General features: G+C 44.3%; 1 long non-coding RNA gene across 1 annotated transcript in view; it reads left to right on the forward strand.

Moving 5' to 3' along the window:
• Positions 1-15893, forward strand: part of LOC115088390 — a 35570-nt gene extending 19677 nt beyond the window's left edge. The window contains exon 3 of the long non-coding RNA XR_003855764.1: positions 14464-15893. This is a non-coding gene — a long non-coding RNA (uncharacterized LOC115088390). The remainder of the gene's footprint in view (positions 1-14463) is intronic.
• The last annotated feature ends 9954 nt before the right edge of the window (positions 15894-25847 follow it).

Below are 25847 nucleotides of genomic sequence, written 5' to 3' on the forward strand. Positions count from 1 at the left end.
CAAACTGTTGCGGACTGGACGTGGACCCTTGGGCCGGCCTGACGGAGTGTGCTGATTAGAAGAGAAGGCTCCGCGGAGGCGGATCAGGCCGGGAGGTGGAACCACGGCAGAAGCACAGGAGAAGTCTTCACCCTGGAAGTCCGAGATCCCCCTGAGAGGAGCTCATGAGGATCCGGACCGCTGGGACTTAGGTGACGACCATGAGACTTAAAGAGAAGATGGAATCTTCACCCTGGAAGCCTGAGATCCCCCCAGGAGGAGCCCGTGAGGACCCGGACCGCTGGGACTTAGGTGACGGCAGCAAGAAACGATGAGAAGACAGGCTAAGAGTCGAGGCAGGCGGCTGACAGGGGTATCGGAAGCAGAGCCGGAGTCAGGAACCAGAGAGTCAAACCAAGAAGGATCCGGAGCAGTGACTGCAGGGTCTGGATCAGGAACAACGAGACCAGGATCAGGAACAGCAGAAGCAGGATCAGGAACAGCAAGGCCAGGAACAGAAGCAACAGGAACAGGATCAGGAACAGCAGGATCAGGAACAGCAGGAAAGCAACTTGACTCTCAGGACTGAGGAACCTCGTTGCAAGGCGACTTCCTGCAGGCCGACGCCAGCCTTAAGTACCCTGCTGGCGTCTGACGTCAACCAGGGGGCTGTCCGATGCTTCCTGGTGCTGGACCTTTAAAAGGTCCTCCTTCACGTGCGCGCGTGCCCCTGGAGGGGCGGAGTTTGGATCGGGGCTCGGCAGCGTCTCCCTCATGGAGACGCTGCCGCGGAGCGGCCTGGTAGGCCTGGGATACACCGAGCCCCATCGCGGCCTGCAGTGGGGAGAAAGAGGTAAGGACCCGGTCGCTAGTGTAGCGACCGGGACCGCAACATAATGACTGCGTCATAGAGAAGTTGATCCTGCAACCAATGAGAGTGTTGCACCCGTTGGTTGCAAATGGCTGCGATCTCTCATGCTCACCTCTTTTCTTTCTGCACCTTCCATCATTGGGCGAATGGCGGCCTCCGCTAACCAGCGCCGACTTCCCCGGTGTCCCCGGGACAGTGTGGGTGCTACCACCCGCCATCTTACTTCCGGCATCACATAGGCATGCACGTGCAGGGCCTCCTTATGAATATGTCATGGCAGGAACCTCGGGGGCATCCCTCCCAATGACATCAGCACCACTAGTGTATTTATACCGACTGAGCCATTGCTAAACGAGTAAGCAAGGAGTTCTCTCACTTGTTAAATTCCGCTCTACTTGGATCTTCTATTCCAGATTCCACTCCTTGCATTTGGACACTCTGGGGTAGATTTTCAGACGAGCGCGAATAGCCTACTTTTGTTTGCGCTCCAGGCGCAAACAAAAGTACGCTGGATTTTAGTAGATACGCGCGGAGCCGCGCGTATCCACTAAAATCCTGGATCGGCGCGCGCAAGGCTATCGATTTTGTATAGCCTGCGCGCGCCGAGCCACGCTGCCTCCCCCCGTTCCCTCCAAGGCTGCTCCGAAATCGGAGCGGCCTCGGAGGGAACTTTCCTTTGCCCTCCCCTCACCTTACCCTCCCTTCCCCTACCTAACCCACCCGCCCGGCCCTGTCTAAACCCCCCCCCTTACCTTTGTCGGGGGATTTACGCCTCCCGGAGGGAGGCGTAAATCCCCGCGCGCCAGCGGGCCTCCTGCGCGCCGGGCCGCGACCTGGGGGCGGGTACGGAGGGCGCGGCCACACCCCCTGGCCGTAGCCACGCCCCCGTACCCGCCCCCAAAACGCTGCCGGCACGCCCCCGAAACGCCGCGACGACCGGGCCCGCCCCCCGACACGCCCCCGACACGCCCCCTTCCGAGAACCCCGGGACTTACGCGAGTCCCGGGGCTCTGCGCGCGCCGGGAGGCCTATGTAAAATAGGCTTCCCGGCGCGCAGGGCCCTGCTCGCGTAAATCCGCCCGGTTTTGGGCGGATTTACGCGAGCAGGGCTCTGAAAATCCGCCCCTCTGAGTACCCGCTCCTCAGGGGCTTTTCTGCTTCTTGGCTATCCGCTCCGAGAAGGACCCTCCTGCCTAGGACTTCCAGACCCGTTCCTCGGGCCTTCCTCTGGGACTTCCTTGTGTGAGTACTTTCTCTGACTTCTATCAACATGGCCTGCAGATTCCATGGTGTACCCCATTCCTCGGGCCGCTACTATTCATCGGTCTGCCTACGCTACGCATCCTGTATCTCAGGATACTGTTACCTCTATACAAAGTCTACATCCTGATTCCTGCATCACAGACTGCTACCACCTCGACGCCTATTGTACAGTTTCCTCGGCAAAACCCTGTGCTGCGGGCCACTACCGGATCTGAGGTAATTCCACCAACCTGCGGGAATCTCCTGGTATACCCCGCACTGCGGGCCACTACCAGAGCTTCGTACCAACATCACCTTCTGGACTACTGTATTTACTAAGACTGTGTTTATTACATATCCCGCTCCTCGGGTTATGTATCATCTTTCTTCCTTAATAAAGTCTTGTTCATAGCTGTGTCCTACGTCGCTGAGACCACGCCCACCGACGGTGAGTCCCACGGGGCTCCTCCCTGTGGGCGGAGACATCTCTCACCTCGGCCCAGGGTTCACAACTTCATCAAACCATAACAGAGAGGGGGCACTACTTCAAATCTAATCTTTACAGTAAGGTAGGATCTGATGCGAGAGGTAATAGTGGTGGGGCTGCTTACAATAGTGATCATTATGTAATAAAATTAACATAATCACTGAGGAGAGAACATTAAAGAAATCTACTGCAGTAGCATTTAACTTTAAAAAGGGAGACTAAGAAAAAATGAGGAAATTAGTTTAAAAAAAAACCCTAAAAGGAGTGATAGCTATGGTTAAAAATGTGCATGCAGTTTGGATGCTGTTTAAAAACCCCCATCTTAAAAGCCCAGGCTGAATGTATTCTATGTGTTAAAAAAAGGTAGAAAGAAGACCAAACAACTACCAGCATGGGTAAATGAGGAGGTGAAAGAGGCGATTAAAGCCAAAAGATTATTTTTAAAAAACTTGAAAGTAGCTGCAAATGAAGAAAATAGGAGAAAGCATAAACAAATTACATGTAAAGCATTAGTAAAGCAAGCCAAAAGACAATTTCAGAGAAGTTTGCCAGAGATGCCAAAACTCAGAATAAAAACTTTTTTTTAAAGTATATTCAGAGCAAGAAGCATGTGGGGGGAGTCAGCTGGACTTTTAGATGACCGTGGGCACTCAGGTAAGACAAGGCCATAGCAGAAAAACGAAATGGATTCTTTGCTTTGATCTTTACTGTGGAGCGAGTTGGGGAGACTTCTAAGCTGGATAAATTCTTTGAGGGTGATGACTCAGAGGAGCTGAAGCGAATCACAATGAACCAGAAAGGTGAAATAAATCAAATCACCCCAGGGTTTTGAAAGAACTCAGAAATGAAATTGAAGACTGATTAATGTAGACAAGTGCAAAGTGATGAATACGGGGAGAATAATCCAAAAACCAGATACAGCACGTGGTACTGGGTTCCATGTTGGGCATCACTATCCAGCAAAAGGATTTTGGAGTCACTGCGGACAATAGAGGAGGTACAAAAAATGATTTTAATTCGCTTTTCCTCTCATTTCAGAGGTGGGCCATTTTTGTTAGGTTTTCAATTCATTTCATTTACAAACCCCCCCCCCCCCCCCCGCAAGAACTCGCCCCCGACCCTTCCTCTTTTTTACTGTTTTCAATGCTGACCAGCTGTCCACCTTAGTCCACCCTCCCAACCCTCTTCGGACTCACCAAAATATCTCAAGTGGTCTAGTGGGAGTCCAGGAATGACCTCCTGCTCCCAGGCCTGTTAGTTGTCTTTATTGAAAATGGCACCAGCTGCCCTTTGCCCCATTATGTGATAGAGACTACTGGTGCCACTGGGTTGCCGCCATCACAGGATAGGAGCAATGGACTGGCCAGTGCCATTTTGAATAATGGTAGCCATGCCATTGAATATACTCAGCTGTCCAAATAGCTGTCCTAGACTTATCCAGCTAATTAAGCTGGATTGTGTTAGCACAGAAGGTGCTTGGGTGAGGACATGAGCGTCAATCCTTGAGCCACAGCACAACCCCAGGACAAGGCACAGAGGCAAGTGCATCCGGGCATGGGCTGGATAGAAGCTTGGAGACGTGAAACACTCAAGATTCCGCTGAACCTGCACGCACAGAAGTGAGACCCAGCAACGCAATGCTGGTCTCTGGAGCAGCCCTCCAACCACTTTTATTATTCTTTTATCTGTTATTATTATGCATTGTATGTATGTTCTTATGCACTGTATATTTCTTTTTACCATGTTGTAAACCATTGTGATGGTGCCACCAAATGACAGTATACAAAATCAGCTAATAAATAAATAAATAAATGGCTTGAGCGTCAGGGCATATGGGGGTCGAGGACAGTAGATGACGTTGGTGATGAAGACATGACAAAGGCACTGAAGACTTGGACAAGATGAAGGTTCTGAGGGCATCTGGCACTGCTATGTGCCCTATACAACTTGAAAGCTGGTTGTGGACCACGACAATATCAGTGCAGGCACTTGCTCAGGAACAAGGTCAAGATGAAGGCTCTGAAGGTGTCTGGCACAAGCTGTGTGCCCTACACAACCCAAAGGCTGGTCACAGACCATAACAACAGCAGTGCATGAACAGGGCTCAGGATCAAGGTGGAAGCTAGAACAAGACTCTGAAGACCGGGGACTGGACTCAGGAACTTGGACTCAGGTTCAGGAACTCAGACTCATTTAAAACCAAGGGTGGAAATCTGGAGACTAAATCCAGCAGTGAAGACTCTGGACAGGATGAAGACTGGAACACCAGGAACGTGACCGAAAACTTGGACAGGACTCAGGATTCAAGAATGAGCTGAAGACAAGGAACACTGGAGCAGAAACAAAGGCCGGGAGCAGGACCATGATGAGAGAACAGGAACATGAAGACCATCGATGATCACAGGAACAAAGAAGACCTTGCGAAGGCAACAAGGAATAAACTGAAGAGCCCTTTTATATGGCTGGCTGGAAGACGAGGCAAGACATCATCAGAAGTGGCCGCGGGCCCTTTAAATTGGGAATTGAGGCGCATGCGTGCACTTAAGAACGCTGAAGCAGGAAGACAGTGGCATCCAGGTCACAAAGAAAAGCTACATTGGAGCTCTAGGAGTGGCAGGAAGCAGCAGCCATGCTTGATGGCATCGGCGACTCACCGCCATGAAGAGCAGGGGCATTGGCGGCAGCTCCTTGCCGCGAAGTCTACGGGCAGCGTCCAGGAGGTCGGTGGTGCTCTAGTCTGCATTGTGAGGCAAGGTAGCGTCAGAGTGAGTGAGCTGCTCGAGGGCCCGATTAGCGAGCAGAATCACAACATGAATAAGGCTGAATATTGGCACTTATCTGGCTAAGCTAGCCAGATAAATAACTCTGCCCTAGATTACTCGATCCCACCTCTAACTTATCTGGGTAAGAGGCTGATTTTAAAATGAGTGTGTGTGCGCCCATATACACGCGCATTTGTGCGTGAGGAAGGGTACACTGGAATTTGTAATTGTGCATACACTTATGTGCATATGTTTTAAAATGCATCAACTGAGCGTAAGTATGCTCCTAATTTTGAGTTTACTCGAGCACTGCTAGCGCGCGTGTCTTCCATAGGACTTTGTTGGTTTTTACGTGTGTTTGTCATTGAATTTCAAAACCTGCTTGAGCAAGGCCCATTCCCAGTTTTGCAATCAGCCCACCAGTTTGTCAAGTAAATGGCGAGGTCTTTCAGACTTCTGTAGTTCTTCATACTACACACCCTCCAGTTGAACTGGACCCCTCACTCTGTTCCACAAGCCCTGGCTCCTCATCAGGAGCAACAGTAAAGTTACACAGTTATCTAGTGTACGCCTGCTGCAGGTTTTGGTTTTAAGATTTAGAGCTACACGTTTAAGTCTTGGCCCCGCCCTGGAATGCCCATGCTCCACCCTTTTTCCACCCCCTTGTTTTTTACGCGTGCACGGGTACATACGCATGTATTTTGCTGCTTTTTAAAATCCGCATTGGCTTGTGTGCGGCCCAGGTGCACACCTGTGTGAGCATTTTGGTGCGAGCAACGCTTTCAAAATCGACCTGTGACTGTGAAGCTGGATAAACAGTTATCTGGCTAAGTTGTAGCTGCTGAGTGCGGCTGAATATTCAGACAGCACCACTTAGCCAGCTAGAGTCAGAACATATTGACCTCCGTGTGCTCTATGCATGGGTATTTTCCCTTTGAAAATTCACTTAACATACGCATGTTAAAGACAGTTGTGAACTTTTATGACTGCTCTTTTATGCTGGCAGCTGAGAAGAGGGAAAATAGCATGGATACCTTTTGAAAATATTTTCCTCTCCTGCTCTCTACTTGCCCAAAGGATGTGGATGAAAGGTACACAGTAGATGTGAGCGCCATGCATTCTGCTAGCTGCACTGAAAGCAATTTCCACTCGAGCCACTTTCCCCCCATGTCATTGGCTTTGAAATATGCCTTTCCCAGATCTATGAATCAGGAAATGTTGCACGTGGCAAACTATTCGTGATTTTCAATGTAGTTTTGTATCTTTATCTTGAACCTAACGGAGATTGATGACGCTAATTCTCCACCAGATCTCAATTTTGGATCACAAGTTACAAAGGTTGCATGAAACTAATCTCAAATAGTAATATTTATTTTCCTATTTATATAGCACTGTCAGTATACACAGTATTTATCCGTCACACAGTTATAATGTTTCCTCTTCAAGGACTGAGCACAGTTAATATAAATGGCTTGCTCAAGGTCAGATGTTATGTGATGAAGAGTAATTAAACAGTTGGCTTCAGGTTTCACAGGTCTGCACTCCAACCATAATATGACACTACATTGACAGCGAATAACTTATAACAGACATTATCAATGCTTCTATATAAGAATTTCTTTTTAAGATGACTCATTTCTTCCTTCTACAGCAGCATGTATAAAGTAGTATAGTTGACACAAAAAAAACCGAGCCAAAGACAGATGTTTCTTAACCCATTATGAGCCATAAAATTATACTGCATGTCACCATCTGATCACTCATCCTCCCTCCCCCCACCATCTCCCCTTCCTACTCACCCTACCATTATAATGCCTTCTATGATTCATTTATATTGTCTGGTAAATGCAGTCTTTTGCTCATTCTATTCTGACCCAAAACAGGGAGTAATAGCTCAAGTTGAAAGCTAGTCAAGTAGTGCATTAAGTTAGCCCAATAAAAAGGTATCTTTTTTTTTTAAAACCTTTATTTCCATTGTATGTATTTATTCAGATTTGATTTTCAACTTTAGTAACTTCCGCTTAAAGCGGATTACAATAAAATATAAATACACATATCATAGTACTGTTCTAGTAGCTACACAATTGCGGCCACAGTCCCCACCCAATTGAAGATTCCCCATAACTGGATGCCTCACATACATATAGATAACAATAAACATACTCTTCCCAGTAATGAACGTATCATATGACTGCCAGCTAATTGTACAGGAACATGAAATTATTTCTGTGAGGATAAGTAAGCTCTGGCAGTTTGCTTCCGCTGTAAACACCACATCAGGAGTAGGCAACTTTAATCTTGGAGTGCCACAAACAGGTCTGGTATTTCAAGAGATCCACATTGAATATGTATGAGATATATTTGCGTACAATGGAGGCAGGGCACGCATATTTGTTATTGATATACTGAAAAGCAGACCTGTTTGTGGCATTCCAGGACCAGAGTTGCCTACCGTGTGCTATATCTTGAAATTATTCTATAGCGATCTGACTATTTTAAATGTGATTATGCTGTGTCTTCTCTTTCTGAGTTTTTCCTCTTACCTTCATTTCGTTTTACTTCTCTGTTTCATCTCAATATTTTAGAAATGTCAGTTAGGTGTTGATTTTTCTTATGCGATGGAATTCCGTGTGCTCTTTAATTATAGGATGTAGCGCTCTGTAAGAAAGTAACAGTAGATGATAGCAGATAAAGACCAATTGACCCATCTAACCTATCCAGTTGTCTTCTTTTCGGGTTTTCTACCACGTTGGGTAGACAAACATATAAAATTCCATTCTTAAGCCAACACCAGCGCCCCTTTTGTTATGTCTTTAACCCAACTTTTCAACCCTGTTCCCGCCACTCCCCGGGCTCTATATCTCTCCCAAGCATATTATATAAATGCTGATGCAATGCTGTCCTTCATGACCTCTACTGGCAGAATTATTACAAGCATTGTCATCTTCCCTTTTGGTTCTTACAAATCTCGTACTTAGTCCAAAATCCAAGCCTTTTCTGATGTTTTACGACCAAGCTTTGTAATAATCCAAACAACCACCAAAACTAGTGAGACTGTTGTCTGACTCATCCAAGCGCCCTGTGCTAGTTGATGTTAGGGTTATAACCTTATCGCCCAAAAACCACTGTATTCCAGTGTACCGAACTGTCTAACAACCAGGATGGAGTAGATGAGTATTCGTGTCCCCTTTTCCTGTACTTGCGGAGAATGTGTGACAATTGATTGATTTTATAATAATACAAAACATTTTTTCAACAAAAACGGACATTTGGTAAAATTTAAATTAAAGCAAGGTGACCCTGTACAAATAGTAGAGTCTGTTGCACAATACAGACCCTCGAAGTAAGGGGCCTACATATATTTGGTTTGCACAAATTTTGAGGTGTTTAAAATATACTTGTGGTACCATTGATTTTTGATAGGGTTCTAACCTTTCCATACAGGCTATTCCAGCCTTTTTTGGAAACATGATGCAGTCATACCACTTGTGTAGCCACTGCCCCTCCATGCAGTTTACCTTAGGCTTCTTGGAAGCCTCAAGCAGCAGCACTACCACTTTCTCCCGCTGATTTAAAGTTTATATGACTGTGCAAACACTCAAACCTCCATGCTTGTTTCTCCTATTTGCCCTTACAATCGAGCGCTATGTCTATCTCAAACATGTTGAAATTCTGTCACAGTTTGGTCGCCACTACCTCTACCGGTAGGCTCTTCCATGCACCTACCACCCTCTCAGCAAAGACACATTTTTTTTTTTTTGTTTCCTCAGAACCTTCCTCTCTGAAGCATCACATCATCACCCATTTGCCCTTGTATTTCCATTTCTATGGAAAGTTTTGTACTCCTGTACTTTACTGAAGCCTATCTGAATGTCTCTATCATATCCTCCTCTTTCTCTTCTTTCCTGTAGCAAGTATATTTTGAGCATCTTAAGCCTCTCTTTGTAGGGCTGGAAATATTAGACACATGTACTTCTAGGAATAAAAACTAGATTGATTTAGATATTTGTAGAGATTCCACCATATCTTTACCAGAAACTAAAAGGAGCATGCCATTGTTTTGGGGAGAGGGGAGAGAAGAGAGAATTAGATAGTGTGGGTTGGAAGCTCCTTCATGTGGGAGCCTAGAATGGACCGCTCTTGCAATATATAAACCTCCACCACCATCTTAGGGTGTGGAATCTTGAGCTGACCCTACCAGGGGGAGTATGTCCATGGCTATCCCCTGGTTTTATTTATTTTCAAGGAAGAAGGCCTTCTAGGAGGGAGACCTGGCTCTAGAGAGGAGACAGAAAGCCTTTGCTCAGTTAGAATTCATGTTTTTGGAACCCTTTTTTTGTTCTTTGAGAGGGGGAAGCTATTTTCACCCTCCTCATCTCTTGTTTTTCATTTTCTCTTTTTGAATCTTTTGCTTGCTATCATGCCTGAGTACTCAGCTAGAGGCTCAGTGTCCGTTAACTAGAGGAGTGGTGTGTCTCAGCCAAGGACACGAGCAGCCTGTGAGAAGCTCTGGTGAAGGACTGGGTCCTTATCTATTCCAGGAGAAAGGAGTAAAGATGAGAGAAGGAGACTGTTGGACCTATTCCTTGGTTTACTGTTGTCTATTGGAGATGACAGGAAAAGAGGAGTAAACCTGCTACCCATCAGGTCTCATCAGAAGAGGAGAGAGAGAGTGTGTAAGGAAAGAGAGAAAGTGTGTAAGAAAATAGGGATGTGCAATCGTTTTTCCCAAATTAGGCAATTTCGACAAAATTGCCTAATTTGGAATGGTTTGGGAGAACTGAAAAACGATTTAATTTTTTCCAAAATTTCAGGAAAAATTAATTTTCGGGTTAATGCGCATTAACGGGAGTTAGTGCACGCTAACTCCCAATAGTGCGCACTAACGTGGCTGGCAGAGTTAGTGCGTGCTAACGGGGAGTTAGCACGCACTATCCCGAAAATTGAGGCCCCTGGAAAAAAAAAAACCCCAAACCACGGGAAAAATGAAATTCCCTCGGGGGGCCCTGAAATGAAGCCCAACACGATAAAGCAACCCGAAGCACATCTCTAATGACTTCAGGAGAAGTAGGAGTTATTTGATCTATGATATCATCAATTTGACTAAACAAACTATCTCCTATCAATTTTCAGGGAGTTTACTAACTACTCAAATCAATTTGAAATGAAAAGAAATTGGATTTATAAATTGGAGTTTAATTGACCTATCAATTTAACCTGCTTAACAGAAGAAAGGTCCCAAATCTACTCATGGAATGAAATTTGTAACATCGTTAATTGAAACAACTAAAGCTATAAAGAACTTTCATCAATCTCACCATTCATCAGTAAAAGTTACGTTGGAAATCACCCAATGTTTCCAGCGCGATTATTGCTGCTGGGATCATCGATGTTGTTTGCAATGAACTTTAAATTGGAATTTGTCTTAAATGCAAAGCACAGGAGCTAGAAGAAAAATCCCCTCCCCCCCGCACAGGGAATTTTGTACATTCAGCTGAATTAACATCAATGAGAAGACTTTAATATAAAAGGTGGTTCGTGGGACCCTAAGCCCATATTCAACAAATCCTGACTTGAGAATCGGATTCACTCTTGGGCATGGTTATGCAAAAGGAGACGGAGACACTAAAACCCAAAGAGTCTGCTGGAGCCCAGTGGTGCATTTACTATGAAAGCTCATCCTCTATCAGCTGATCCATGCAGCTAAATAGCCCTCACCGGCTCCATCCATCGCAGTCTGCTATTGCCTTCTATAGTGGATCACATTCATCTCTGGGAGCAACCACTGGCAAGTCGTGGAAGAGAGACAGGAATCGGAGCCTGGTTTTATAAGTGTAGAAGAAAGCACTAGAAGTCAAAGAAGATGCAGGGAAAATCTGAAGAGTGGGTAGAAATCATCATAATACAAGGGGTTAAGAATCTGTCTACAGTTATGTTCCATATTCATCATATGTTAAGCTAAAAAATTGTTACCCTGTCAGATTAGATGAGTACATTTTTTTTTTTTTTAAATTCTTGCTGCTGCTTCAGCAAGTTGGGTGCTCAGACAGCCTTTTGCTCCCTGAGGAGAGCCTCGTACGAATGAGCCTGGTGATTCAGCAATTTAAGCACTGCGGAGAGGACATTAAGGTTAAAAGCAATCAGCTGCTATAGTCATGAAGGCATTAAAAATAAAAATAGCACTGCAGTGTCTATCGGAAATACAGAAGCGAGATTCAATCATTTATTAGAAGGCATGGTATTAATATCAATGTGTTTTATTCACATTATAAAACACGATCTGTCAAACTTTCCAAGAGGACATAGGATACCTAGTGGAGACAAGCGTTCAACAAATACAGTAAAGAACAAGGAAAATGCTGATCTGATCTAACTCTTTTTGATTTTCATTGCAAAACAGGAAACTGGAAGACATCCATCAGAAGTATCTAGGATACACTGGTACGGCATCCCATGTCAGCAGCTAACTTTTTAGTCTATTAGGTTTGTATTATCTTTTCTTGTTTCCAATTTTAGATGACCTGTAAACCTTCTGTCCCCTATTCCATACAGATCATATTTTATTGAAAGAGTCTGAGTATATCTTATACAAAAATTGTTTATCACACTCCAAGCATGCAGTGTCAGAGGTATTCATGATACTGGAACTATTATGCTACTAGCAGACCCTTGCAAGACATTTGCTGAAGGAATGCCTATTTGAATGCACCCCCCTCCATATCTGATCCCATCACCAGCTGTCCCCCCTCCTACTGCTGGCGGTGTGCCCCTCCGACAGCCCTCTCACCTAGTGATCCAGCTGTCACAGCTTTTTTCTGTATTGGCATGGGCTGAGCTACCTATTCCTCGTCATTTTTCTGCAGCCTGGGATGGAGGTCTCTTCTTAAGCCTCCTTCCAGCCCACATGCCAGAGCCAGATGGGTGTGTGCACCTCACTGAGGAATGCATGCATGCTTGTGCGCACACGTGTGCACCCTGCTAGTCACCAGCAGACAGACTCCACTGTAAACTCATTATAGAGGGAGAGATTTCTTTCCCTGTTACTGATTTGTTCCTTTGCTGAGTGTAGTTGGAGATAGTTAGAGATTCTTGAAAAATCCATTAACTTAACACTAGCTTGCAGAGATCCCCATTTTTATGGTACCTATAAGGGCCTATGTACAGGAAGTACAATCTTCAAAGCCATTTACATGAGCAAATAGTGATTCCATATAAATAAGTTAGAAGCAGATTCCCTCCCCGTCCTCCCCACATCTCTGCCTTTTTTAGATTCCTCCCGCCCTACCACCTCAATGTTTCTCTGTAGTGTCCAGCATCTCCCCCTTTTCAGGTTTCTCTCCCTCCAGCCTCCAGGTTCCTACATTTTAACTTTTTAGGTTCTTCAATCCCACACCCACCCTTTTCAGTTTCTTTCCCCATCTCCTTTCCTCCATCTCTTCCTTCTCCTTGTACCTTAGGCTGCAGTAGGCAGAGAGAGCGATGGCAGGTCAGCAGTACGAGGACACAGTGAACATGGACTCCTGGTCCTCACAGCTCCTTCTTCTCGGAACCAGTGGTGCATGTTTCTTTCCTAAACAAGGAGATTGTATGGGAAGAGGAGTAGGATCAACAGTGAAAATCAGGAGGGTACAGGGTAAGATGCTCTCCAGACTTCAACTCAGCGATTTGCACCCTGGACGAACCTTGGACTTTTTGGTATACGCTAGAATATCGTCCTTTATACAGACGGGTATGCGGCGAGGCTCCTTGAGGGCTAAAAATACCCTATTTGAGACTATGTGCCAACATGCCTCGGTACTAAAGGGGATTATATCCAAAATTTATACCATGTTTACTAATATCACGCAGGTGGTCAACAAATATAGGGCAATGTGGGACTTAGATTTCCCGGGTAGTTTGTCTGATCAGGATTGGGACCACATTTATACTTTAGCTGGCAAATGTTCTATATCCGCGGGTGTACAAGAGAACTGTTACAAAATGCTATATCGCTGGCATTATACACCTATGGCCCTACACAGATTTTACTCTCATATTCCTGATTGCTGTTGGAGAGGATGTGGGGCGCAGGGCACTTACCTTCATATATGGTGGTCCTGTCCTAGCGTTCAAACCTATTGGCAGGGACTGTTTCAGTGGATTTCCCAACTCTTACGTGTGCCCTGTGTGGCAGAACCCTGGCATGTGCTCCTAGGTGTGCCTCTGCCGGAACAAAATACCACGACCCAGAAGTTGATTTTGCAAATCTTTATTGCAGCAAGGACAGAGTTGGCTATCCACTGGAAGCAAATTCAGACGCCCACAATTGCAGCGGTACAGCATCGTCTTTTCTTATTATGTCAACTGAGCAGGCTTACTGCTGTCCATCAGAACCGCTTAACCTTCCTTTCAGGCGGTCTGGGGTCCCTTTCAAAAATGGGTGGCTGATGCCAATTCTCCTTGAGGTCCCCGGTAGCAGCTCTGACATGCTCACCCGCCAGTCGCTGGCGCCACTTATACTTTTCCAAGCATTTACGTACCACAGTTTTGGCAAATAGCATACCAGTGGGGGGGGGGGGGGGGGGGGGGGGGGGGAGAGGGAGTTGGGGGAACTTTTCTGGTTCAAATGTTTATTATGTTTCATTAGCATGTTGGGCTACTTTATTTCATCTCTACATGCAGTTTATTATTGCGGAAGCAGTTTTGACTTTTTCTCTCTCTTGACTTCGTTGTCTGCTGTACAGTAATGGCATGATTATTGTGTTCCTGTTTGTTCTTCATTTTGTTCCACCATGTATTCTGTTGCAGCGGGTTTCCGCTGATAGTCTGTAAATTGCATATTGCTGTTTTCTGTGGCCTGCAAATAAAAACAGATTATATACAAAAAAAAAAAATCAGGAGGGCACGTTCACTGTGTTCCTGTGCTACTCCCCCTTCCCCCTCTGTCATGGAGGGGGAGGGGGGAGTAGGTTCTCCTAGATAGCAGATGGGATGGGCTCTGCTGGTTTACAGCCAGCCACTTCTTCTTTACCCAGGACAGACGTGAGCAGAGAAGAGTTATGCCCGACTACAAACTTACAAAGGCTGTGACCCTGCTTCCATAGACTTGCAATACTCAACCTCTATCAATCTTCCTCTTGCAGGTTTACAGTGATTCCTCGCTACGATTCCTGTCGGTGCCACAGCATCACTCGGCCTTTATTCATCCCTCCTCAGTCTGGCTCCTCGTGCTGCAATTCCAGCCCATGGACCAGCACTGTTCTACTTCCTGTCTTGTCTGGACTCCTCTCCAAAGAAGGATAAAACTTATTCCTGGAGAATCCTGCTCAAGCTGTGAAAATTGGGAACCCTACAAAAGGATGGGAGGACAAGTGTAATTCTGGTAGACTCAACTACCGGTCAGTCTAGAAGAGCTGGCAAACTAAGGCATAAGAACTGAAGCCAGGTGGCAGTCAATAAGTAACAACATTGCAAGAAAAGCTTTATGGAATCAAGAGGTTACTATTTCCTCATCAGCAAGAGCATTAATTAATTAATTAATTATTTATTTATTTATTTATTTATTTACGTATTTTGTATATTGTTGTTTCAAATAAAGATCACAATGGCTCACAAAATAAAATGTACATAAAATCAATATACTAAACAAAACATTCTAAAATAACCTTAACAAAATGTAAAATGACCTAATTATAATGATACTAATAGCAAAATTATCATTATCAGGTGTCATGAGCTAAGAATTAGAAGCATGCAATTTCTTTCTTATAAGCAGTACTAAGATAAGATGTGCAACAGTGCATGTGAAATTATGTATTCAAAATAATTTATGGACTTATTGTTTTTATAGGATTTCTTAACCGAATGGGTCCTGTTTTTCTGTTAAATGTAATTTTGTCCTAATCATTATTTTACATTGATTGAGGCCTGCGTGTACCTACTAAATGTGATCTTTTGGGTTTTGATTGACTGAAATTATAATCCATCTTGAGCTAACTGAGAATGTGTAATGGAAATAGAACTTAATAAATAAATAAATGCCAGCAGCACTACCATATTGCCAACATTGGTGTTGGCCACAACTGGAAGAATCAGAGAAAGCTTTCTAAACCAGGCAGAGTATTATGTAAAGTTGGCACAATCTAATCATTTTTTAGTACAGGCCTTTTCTTTTGCATTTTTGAACAGGAGGTACCTGCCAGCCAACAGAATGACTAAATATTCTCTCTGAATAGACATTGGTTGATGAGCATACACTAGATTGACTTGCATCAAGGATTTTCTTTCATTCTGTGTCTACGGCATACATTTTGAAACCTTGTGTACGCAGTGCTTGTGTGTGCTAAGCGTACCCACTGTGAGTGGGTTATTCTTACCTCAACAATGAGATTATGAACAACAAACTTTTTCTCCGAGACATCAAGATATTCGATCCTCCATCTTAAAATATTGGAGAGTATTACAAGTTCATGATATTTTCAGAGATCCTTCACAATTTGCTTATAACAAAGGCAATAATTTGCTTGATCTTTTGGTCCACTCTGAATTTCATATTGAGCGGTTATTAAATCAGGATGCCGTCACTAAATCTTATCAACCGTGCGGTAGCTGTTCTGTTTGTCATGTCTCAATGACCATCAGGTAATTTTACTATTAATTTGAAACATTCCACCACCTAATCATTCACAGGAGTTATTTATATCATTGAATGTCTCAGTGCCGAACATTACGTGGGGAAAACTAAGCGGATGATCAAAACTAGAATGATTGAACTTCATTCTAATTTAAATCTCCACCTTGTTACTGTACCTTTAGTTGGACATTTTGATGAACATGCCCACTCCTTTGATCTTCATTTTTGTGTCATTGATCAATTAGTTACAAATTGGCGAGGTACAGATTTTGATCTAAAACTTTTACGTTTGGAACAATATTGGATATACAAATTAAATACAGTTGCACCTTATGGCCTTAATACCAAGTTGGATTTCAGTGTATTTTTATGATTTTTACATCTGCTTCAGCTAGCTATCTGTCATTGCAGGTTCCTGAAGGTTTGACATCTGCTGATGTCAGCATGCTGTCAGCTGTTCCGCAAACTCAGCTTTTTGAGAGAGACACTTTCCTGCCTAGGCTTTCCATCTTTTGATTTATGAGATGCTTGTTCATCTGGTGTAAGTATGGGTTTGCAAACGCCAGATAAGTGTTGATAATTTTCTTATGGTTATTCTCTGACATGATTATTATATGTCACTCTTAGGTTTTAGACAGCAGTCAAGTTATCCTTTAGCGAACGCACACTATGTAATCTGTTTGCCCCCGAGGAAGCAGTGGTACGCGAAATGTCGGCCATTTTGGGACTGGTTGTCTGAAGGCATTCTTTTTAGATGCAACGTAAAAAATTAAAAACATTTGTTTTTCACTTGCAAGGTAGATGAATGAGTTGACGGTGGTCTTTGATGAATTTCTGTGGGCACGCAGACAAGCTTGCTGATATAATTTTGACACTTTTGATAATCTGCTTTGGTGAAAAACTGTGGTGCATTTCCTTTGTTTCCCCTTGTTTTTAGCATACATTTTGATAACAAATGAGGACGAAAATTAGGAACAGCAAGCACCTTACCTGTCAGCTTCCTTCTTTCATGCCCTCCACTTGCCTTCCTTCTCCTGTTCTTTCTCCCAGCCGTCCCGGATGTCTGACCCCTTTCCCACCCTCTGTCCGATTCCGTGATGCTTTTTATTACCTCTGATCAGTGGGGCTTCTGTTAAACTGTAGGACGGGGGGAACCACGTTGTTTGGCATTAGTTAACAGAGCTGGATGACAGCATTAGTAAAAATTTATGTTCCAAAGCATTCATTATGCTCACAAGGCAAGAATCTCCTTGAGCTTCCTCCGCTGAAAACCACTCAAGTCTGTGAAACAAAGGACAGAGCATTTGCAGTGGCAGGGCCAACGGAGGGGAATGCCTGTGGCAAAATTACCAAGGGCAGAAATGGATATTAAACATTTTAGGAAAACTTTAAAGGCGACGCGTTCTGCTGAGGATTTGCCTCACTGCAGGCCAGATGAGACGAAACAAGCCGTTGTCCTCAAGACTAGGCGAGGGGCTGAGTTAATGGGGCCTGATGTTGTACAGAAAGGAGATGCATTAGAAGTAAGCTGTGGTGTTTGTTCTGGGGATTTGCATATTTTATATTCTTATCTATGGTGATTGTACCTCGCCTAGGATGTAAGAGAGCGATTTATTCATTTTATAAAGTAAATTAAATAAGAAGGGACAGAGATAGTAGATGGAGGGGAGAAGTATTGAATGAGAAGAGCGAGCCACGGGAACAGAGGGAGGCAGGGGGGAAGGATGAAAGGACAATTCGGGATGGAGAAGAAACAAGTTTCAGGTGGAAGAGAAGAATAAAAATACAAATGGTGGGGGACGGAGGGCAGAGGGGTAGGGGAGAGTTAGGAAGAAGGGAATGGATGAGAGAGAGACTGGATTCATGGGAATGAGAGAGAATTGATGAACAAGCAGTGAGGAGAATATGAGGAGAAAACTGAGAGACAAAGAAGTTCAGGTAAAAAGGGAGAGACAGTTTAGGGAAGGGATGGGGGACAGACTGGGCTGAGGAGAAGCAGAAAGGGTGGGGTAACAGTCCACGCGCAATCTTTTAAAATCTACCCCTATGTATGTATGTGCCTGTGTGTATGTGTGTGTGTGTGTGTGTGTGTGAGAGAGAGACATTTCTGCATACACTATAAGGCATAGCCCTAGAACAGTGGTCCCCAAACCTGTCCTGGAGGGCCACCAGCCAGTCGGGTTTTTGGGATATCCTCAATGAATATGCATGAGAGAAAATTTGCATGCATTGCCTCCGTAACATGCAAATTTTCTCTCATGCATATTCATTGTGGATATCCCAAAAACGCGACTGGCTGGTGGCCCTCCAGGACAGGTTTGGGGGCCACTGCCCTAGAGAGAGACAGAGACTTAATTTATACCACTAGCAAACTGCTAACTCTCCTTGGCAAGTTGGCAGTGCTTGCTAAGCACTGAAAGGATCTTAGTCTGTCAACTTGATTGAGTGTGTGTAACAGACAGTCAGTATTAGAGTGGTACAGTATCAATGAAGTATAGTGAGACAACAAAACTGCCACTAGCCATTTCCAATTCTATCATGCCACTGCAAGTAAAGGGAAGTGGAGGGAATGTTAGCAGGCAGAAAAATGGCAAGGTCAAATATTTGTGTGTTCAGGCAGAGCCAGCTCAGCCTATCAGAAGCACAAGCAGTAGTAAGAGTGAGAAAAAAGGATTCCTGCCCCTAAGCTTAAAAGATACTTTTTTTCAGCTGCAAAAAAACAGAAAGGAAAGACAGCTTAAGCCATAAAAAAATTAAAATTAGAAAAGCACGAGCAACCACCACCTGTTCTTCTCTCTTGCTTTGAAGCAGGAGAAAAAAGTGGGCGAGCCATCTGAAGCTGGCATTAGCAGGGCAAGAACAAGAGCAGGAAAAGTTCAATACTCAGAACCAGCAGCACACTTCTCAATGATTATTGCTTCTGAGGTAATGGAGGCAGTTTTCAAAAACTGATTTCATGAATCAGAAGATATTGAAGAGCTAGTGGCTGAAGAGAATTTTGGAGCTTTTGTCAGTGGCATCTTAGCTTCTAATGAGAAGGTGAGGGAGGTAGATGATACTTTACCATGTTGAGAGCAACCCCCAGGAAGAACAGGCAGAGCTGATGAAAAAGTTGGTCTTTTTGAAAATCAATCTACCTTTATTGAGTTGCCCAGAATTTCCTTGTGAGTTGCAGAATAAATGAAAACACCATGGGGGTCTTTGTGCCACTTTTCCTAAATGGCAAAGTCCAGACTCTATGCCTTGGGGGTTCTTGCTGCCAAACCCTGGATTCTATATCTGGGAGTCTTGATTCCATTTTTCCTTGATGCCAGTCCGTCTATCCTACAACTTGGGGGTTCTTGCTGCCACTCTGTCTAGCTGCCATACAACTTGGGGTTTTCTTGCCACTGTGGGGAAAAGGGGGAAATGGATTCGGACAAAAGCCAACGCTGGGCCCCGACTTTTCCGATCCGGGGTACTGATATGCAGACATTAGGGAAAAAGCACAGGACTGCTTCTATGGCCATGCACTAAAGCAAAGCACATTCAAGCAGCATTGTCTGAATTATCAAGAAAGCGGCTCACCCTGTACGAATGTTGCTAGCAGTAATTTTGTTATGGGTTTGACAGTTGCTTGGTTTTGATTGTAAATATTACTGCCCTTAACATAAGGACTGGGGGTAACTAGCATGGAGCGGCAGTTACTACATTTAACCCAAACATGGGGGTAACCTGCACAGAGTAGCGGTTACTACCGTAAGAAACTTGCTGGACAGACTGGATGGACCATTTGGTCTTTTTCTGCCCTCATAACTAGGTTACTGCGTTACTGCTTTGAACCTCTCATGGTGCCCTGGGGGGTTTGTGCAACTCTTGGTGCTGCTTTGCCCTTCTATCAGTTCCTTGGCAGTTTTCCTTGCCGCCTTTGCTGCATTATTCATGATTATTATTCATTGTACCTTAGGATGTTCATGCCACCGTGTCCCTTTCGTGCTGCCTTCTGGGGTACATGCTGCTCTCGTTGGTACTCTCTGGCCACTCCTTCTGCTGCTTGGCTTCTCTGTCCATGGAGAACTCCTGCCACTACTGGTACCCTTTCTTCCTTTTATAGCGCTGTAGGCTATTCGTCACGTTTTTGTTGCCACTTTGCCGCAGTCGTGGGGGCCCGTCTCTTTCCGCTTCTGATGACGTCTGCCCACACGTTTCATTAGGATCTAGTAGAAAAACCCCAATTTCGGGGCTCGGAATAGGCTGCGTTGTTTCCCCTAGTGACTTTAATGGAAAACAAGAACAAATGGAGTGAGTAAATGAAAATGTTTTCATTTGAAACAGCCCCCAAAAACTGGGGGCAACCTAGAAAACGAATAAAGAAACCAAACGTTTGCCTCTGCGTGCCCGTAAGAAATAGCACGAGAGCAAGCAGTTTCCTGGGCATTTCATTGCAGAAAGCACTCAGGAAATGATCTGATTCAAGCTTGTAAATTGTGAATCAAATTGCCAGCACTTCACCCTTTTATATTAAGAAAGCGATGATCTCTTTTGGATCAAAGGGGCTCATATTGAAAAAAATAAGCTATCCCATTTGTATTTTGATCTTATAGCAGCTAAACATAAGCAGTTTGGTAATTGATAACCAAGAGGGCAAAGGCTTGGTGCACTGTTATCTTCGCTCACAGAAAACGCAGTGTGAAGATGGAACTGTTTTCCACTTCCCTCTAATTTGAATGCTGGTTTGCTGACTGCGAGGCTGTTATGAGCTAAGTGGTAACATCAGTAGGAGGAAATGGCCTTTTTAATATCGTCAGCTCTCCTGTCAAGGTAAAGAACCAGCGGTGGAATAGATAAGAGCCAATAACTTCAGATGGCCGGCATCCAAGAAAGCAGAGGTGCCCTCAAGGTGTGCTCCATGACTCAAGTTATCAGGATCTCAGCTCCATGGCATTTTCATTCGTTTCATCAGAGTCTCTTGCTTTACTGCGTTTTCCATTTCAGCAAAAGTTGCTTAGGCAGAAGCTAACATTTTTCTAAAGCTATCATAACTTAAAAATGTGTGTTTGGATGGGGAGGGTCACATGAATGCAAAAATGTAGTTCTGCCTCCAACCCCCCTTGTGTAATTTTACATTTCTTCTCTGGCTATCAAGACAAGAATAAAACTAATGTCCCTGCCCTGTGACAAGGACACACAGTGAGAAACAGAGAGAGACCTCAGTTCCACTAATTTGCTAGTGAGGATATCATTGTTTAACATAAGAAAACCAATGCACGATCATTCTTTATATTTTCACATTATAGTATAATGTATTTTAATTTTTTCTTACATGCACCTTTGCAGTACACTAGTCTGAAAGTACTTATACGGTAGTCATAGAGGCCAATTACTTACAATTTTCCCCTCTCTTCCTCCACCTCAGCAGTTAATAAACATAAGAACATGCCATGCTGGGTCAGACCAAGGGTCCATCAAGCCCAGCATCCTGTTTCCAACAGTGGCCAATCCAGGCCATAAGAACCCAGCAAGTACCCAAAATCTAAGTCTATGCCATGCTACTGATGCTAGTAATAGCAGTGGCTATTTTCTAAGTCAACTTAATTAATAGCAGGTAATGGACTTCTCCTCCAAGAACTTATCCAAACCTTTTTTGAACCCAGCTACACTAACTGCACTAACCACATCCTCTGGCAACAAATTCCAGAGTTTAATTGTGTGTTGAGTAAAAAAGAATTTTCTCTGATTAGTCTTAAATGTGCTACTTGCTAACTTCATGGAATGCCCCCTAATCCTTCTATTATCCGAAAGAGTAAATAACCGATTCACATGAGAGCTCTTCTGATTAGCTCTCATGTACCTCCTCCCTTTCTGTCTTCTGCTTTCTGTCTGTCTGTTTCTTTCTCTCTCTCTCTCTCTGTCTTATTGTGGTTCAGGAAATTGTGTTGGTATGACAAGTTGTACATGCTGCCAAAGTAATACATCAGGAGGGTAATTTTATATATCTATGCGTATTGGGGTAAAATCTGCACGTACCTTTTATACACAGACATTACCCACAATTTTCAAAGCGAATTTATGTGCAGAAACTGACTTTGAAAACTCCAGTGGAAGTGGCCTGGAACATGCACAAACTCACCTCAGAAAGTTATGCCCGCTCTATCCAGGACATAACTTGTGTGGGTTGACTTGTGCAGGGTTTTGTGTTACTTCACAGAGTGCCAGGTAGTCAATGTATTATGGTGAATAATAAGGGGGTGCATCTTAGTTCTGCTCGGCATCCATTATTAAGGGTATTTATGTGAATGAAAATGTCTACACAACTGGATTTGTGAGGTTTCTATTGGGGGTTCTGCCTCACTCTGCTTCATTTGGGGTTGATGATGCGTAAATATAAACCACAAGGAACTCGTTCTCGCGCTTTTTTGTATTATTGTCCAGTATGTTGGAATGCACTACCACCCTATTTGTGCATGGAAAGACGTGAAAACATTTCAGAGTAGGTAAAAGCAATTCTTTTTACTGAAGCTTATGGAGATATGTGAATTTTGTAAATGTTTAAATCCTGTCTTTATTTCATTCTGTTGTTTTACTTAATTGTTTTGTTTTAATTAATTATGTGTGTTAAAAACACTGTGGAAGCTGCAGACTATAAGAACTGCACTTCACTGCAGCCTGTCTGCAGATAAGCAATGCAGAGCTACCAGAAATGGCGATTCCACCTCTGCTGGCTCATTGCTGCTGCTTTGCTGAAATGGTGCATCGTCTACAACTCTTCCCTCAGACAAGGGTTTCTCCAGTCTATGGATCTGTTGATTGCATTTATGATAAGAACATAAGAACATAAGAACATAAGAAAATGCCATACTGGGTCAGACCAGCATCCTGTTTCCAACAGTGGCCAATCCAGGCCATAAGAACCTGGCAAGTACCCAAAAACTAAGTCTATTCCATGTAACCATTGCTAATGGCAGTGGCTATTCTCTAAGTGAACTTAATAGCAGGTAATGGACTTCTCCTCCAAGAACTTATCCAATCCTTTTTTAAACACAGCTATACTAACTGCACTAACCACATCCTCTGGCAACAAATTCCAGAGTTTAATTGTGCGTTGAGTAAAAAAGAACTTTCTCCGATTAGTTTTAAATGTGCCCCATGCTAACTTCATGGAGTGTCCCCTAGTCCTTCTATGCTTTATTTCCCAGGCTGTCATCGTGGCTCCTCAAATGTTACTGAATATGCAACCTTGCATTTTATGCAATTGCTTTGAAGTCAGTCTTACCATTTTATCTCTGCAATTAATTTTGAAGTGAAATAAACAATCTTAAAATATTATTTGTGTCATGTTGGGGGTTTTTTTTTTTTCTGGTTATCAAGTTCACAGGCAAACACAGGCCTTGTCTTCCTGGGCCAGGGATCTCCACACTCCTGAAGGAAACTCTAGCCCAAGGATGCACTGTCACAGGCATGACAGGCTGTGTCTCCCTGGGCCGAGGACCTCATCTCTGATGTGGAAATCCCTGGCCCAAGAATGCAGGGCCCACTGATATTAAAAGCTGGAACATAGTAAATCATATTTTAAAAAACTGGTAGATGGCCACAGTGTGCATTTCTCCTGGCATTCATCTTCCTTGGGGTTTGTACCGATCTCTGAAATAGTCAACCCCCATAATCGTTGCTAGTAATGCACTTCTGGTATGTTTTGTATTTTTTGTAAGGCTTGTGGTTAAAACCACTGACTGCTGAAAAATTACATATGCAGAAATGGGCAGCCCTAATTAATAAGCTTTTCATTTCAGTTCATGAATTCATTTCATATGTCTCCATAATTTGTTTCATTCATTTCAAATTAAAAAAAAAAAAAAAAAATTATTCATGTTATTCATTCATTTGTTTCCCTTTAAAGTCAATTGAGGAAGCAATGCATCCTATTTTGACCTCTAGAACTGGGGTTTTCGCTACACATTTAGTAAAATTTGCAGGCAAAATTCAGCAGCAGCGGGAAGGACACTCCAATACGCCAGGAGTGAGGCAAAGTGGCACGAAGAGTGGCATGAATAGCTCAAGGCAGCAGGACAGGGCAAAGTAACTCAAACAGAGGCATCAACAGTCCAAGACGCCAGGAGAGAAGTAAAGGAGCAATGGTAAGAGCATCCCAGAGCTCCAGAAGAAGGGCAAAGGGTACCAATAACAGTGGCATGAAGACCTCAAGGGACCATGAGAAGTGTGGTAAGGGGCAGATTACAAAGCCCAACGCGCGTAAATCCAGGAGGATTTACACGCGTGGGGGAGGGGGGTTATGTGCGCCCGGCCTATTTTTAAAAGGCCCAGCGGCGAGCGTAAAGCCCTGGGATGCGCGTATGTCCCGAGGCTTTCCTGAATGGGCGGGCAGGGGGGCGGGATGAGTGGGACGGGGACAGGGCAGAAGGGGGGTGGTTCGGGCAGGGGGGTGGGACAGGTAGGGGAAGGGAGCAGCCTCGGAGGGAACGGGGAAAGCCAGCTGGTCTCCCCGAGGGCTCGGCGTGTGCAAGGTGCACTAGTGTGCACCTTGCGCACGCCGACCCCTGATTTTATAACACGCGGCGGGCTCGATGTTTGAAATCAGAAAGCATAGGTGCAGAGAAATGCAGCAAGAAGAGTGGCAGGCAGCAATGCCCCAAGGATCTGTGAGGGATCAACACAGCCCCAATAGAGGCATGAAAACCCCAAAATAACAAAAGAGGAGCAAATGGCACAAAAAACTAGTAGCATGAGCAACCCCCAGGCACAGTGAGATGGGCAGAGCAGCAGCAGCAGCAGCAGTAACAGTGGAATGAAAACCGTAAAGCATCTACAGAAAAGCAAATGGCACCCACAGTCATGCCATGTGCACCATAAGGCACCAGCAACAGCGGCATGTACACAAGGTAACTAAAGAGCAACAAAGCGGCAGCTACAGTGGCAGGATCAGATCAAGCAACAGCATCAGCAGCAGCTGTGGAATGAGCATCTCAAGACACAGTCAGGCAGCAGCAGCTGCGGCACTGCCTTTTGGAAGGGGTTTGTCTTTTTCAAGTAGTGTGTGTACTCCTCATACTCACTACTCTCTCTCTCTCTCACTCACACACAACACACACACAGTAAGAGAACGCAGTGCATGCACCGTTATACACAGGCAGGCAAACTCTCTCTTGTTCACTTCCAGTCCTGTTCCCTGCCTGCCTCGTAAATGTTTGCCCCTGCCTGCTAGTAGTAATTCTTTTTTCCAGAGATGACACAGTTTATAGAAAAAGACAACGCTGCATGCACAGTTTATGCACATTCTTTGAATCCTTTTTCCACTCTGAGATTCAGAGAATCAAAAATGCAAGCCTGGCTCTTTTATTGTGTTTTCCAGTCAGTAACTGCGCTTCTGCAGTTTGAAAATCTCTGCGTCAGTACATAATTACTGGACCCAGTGCAGAGGCCCCGACTGACTTTTTCTTCTGGTTTTTCATTCAGTGTTAACAGTTACACTAGTGCGGTCACACTGAGGTCAATATTCGAAAGCCATTTAGACGATCCAAATGGCAAATGTGGTATATTCAGCCACTTATCTGGATAAATATAATTTAGCTGGATAAAAAAAAAGCATTTTAGGGGTGCTCCGGGGATGGGAAAAGATATCCGGCTAACCTAACCAGATATCAGATATATCTGGTTAGGTTATCCAGAGAAGTTTAGACTTACTTCTGAGCAGGTCTAACGTTATCCAGATAATGTGCTCCTTAACAAGATAATGGTAAAAGATATCTGGCTAAGTAGCGCTGTTCTCACCCAAGAAGATACGGTATCAGTGGGGCAATCCCCTCCCTCCCACCCCAAAATGTAATAGTTACCCTGCTTTTCAACCCCCCTCCCCCCAAACCCCCCCCCCCTTTTTAACAACGTAGGAAAGGGCTGGCA

Source organism: Rhinatrema bivittatum, chromosome 3 (assembly GCF_901001135.1).
Source record: "Rhinatrema bivittatum chromosome 3, aRhiBiv1.1, whole genome shotgun sequence".
In the NCBI taxonomy this organism is placed as follows: domain Eukaryota; kingdom Metazoa; phylum Chordata; class Amphibia; order Gymnophiona; family Rhinatrematidae; genus Rhinatrema; species Rhinatrema bivittatum.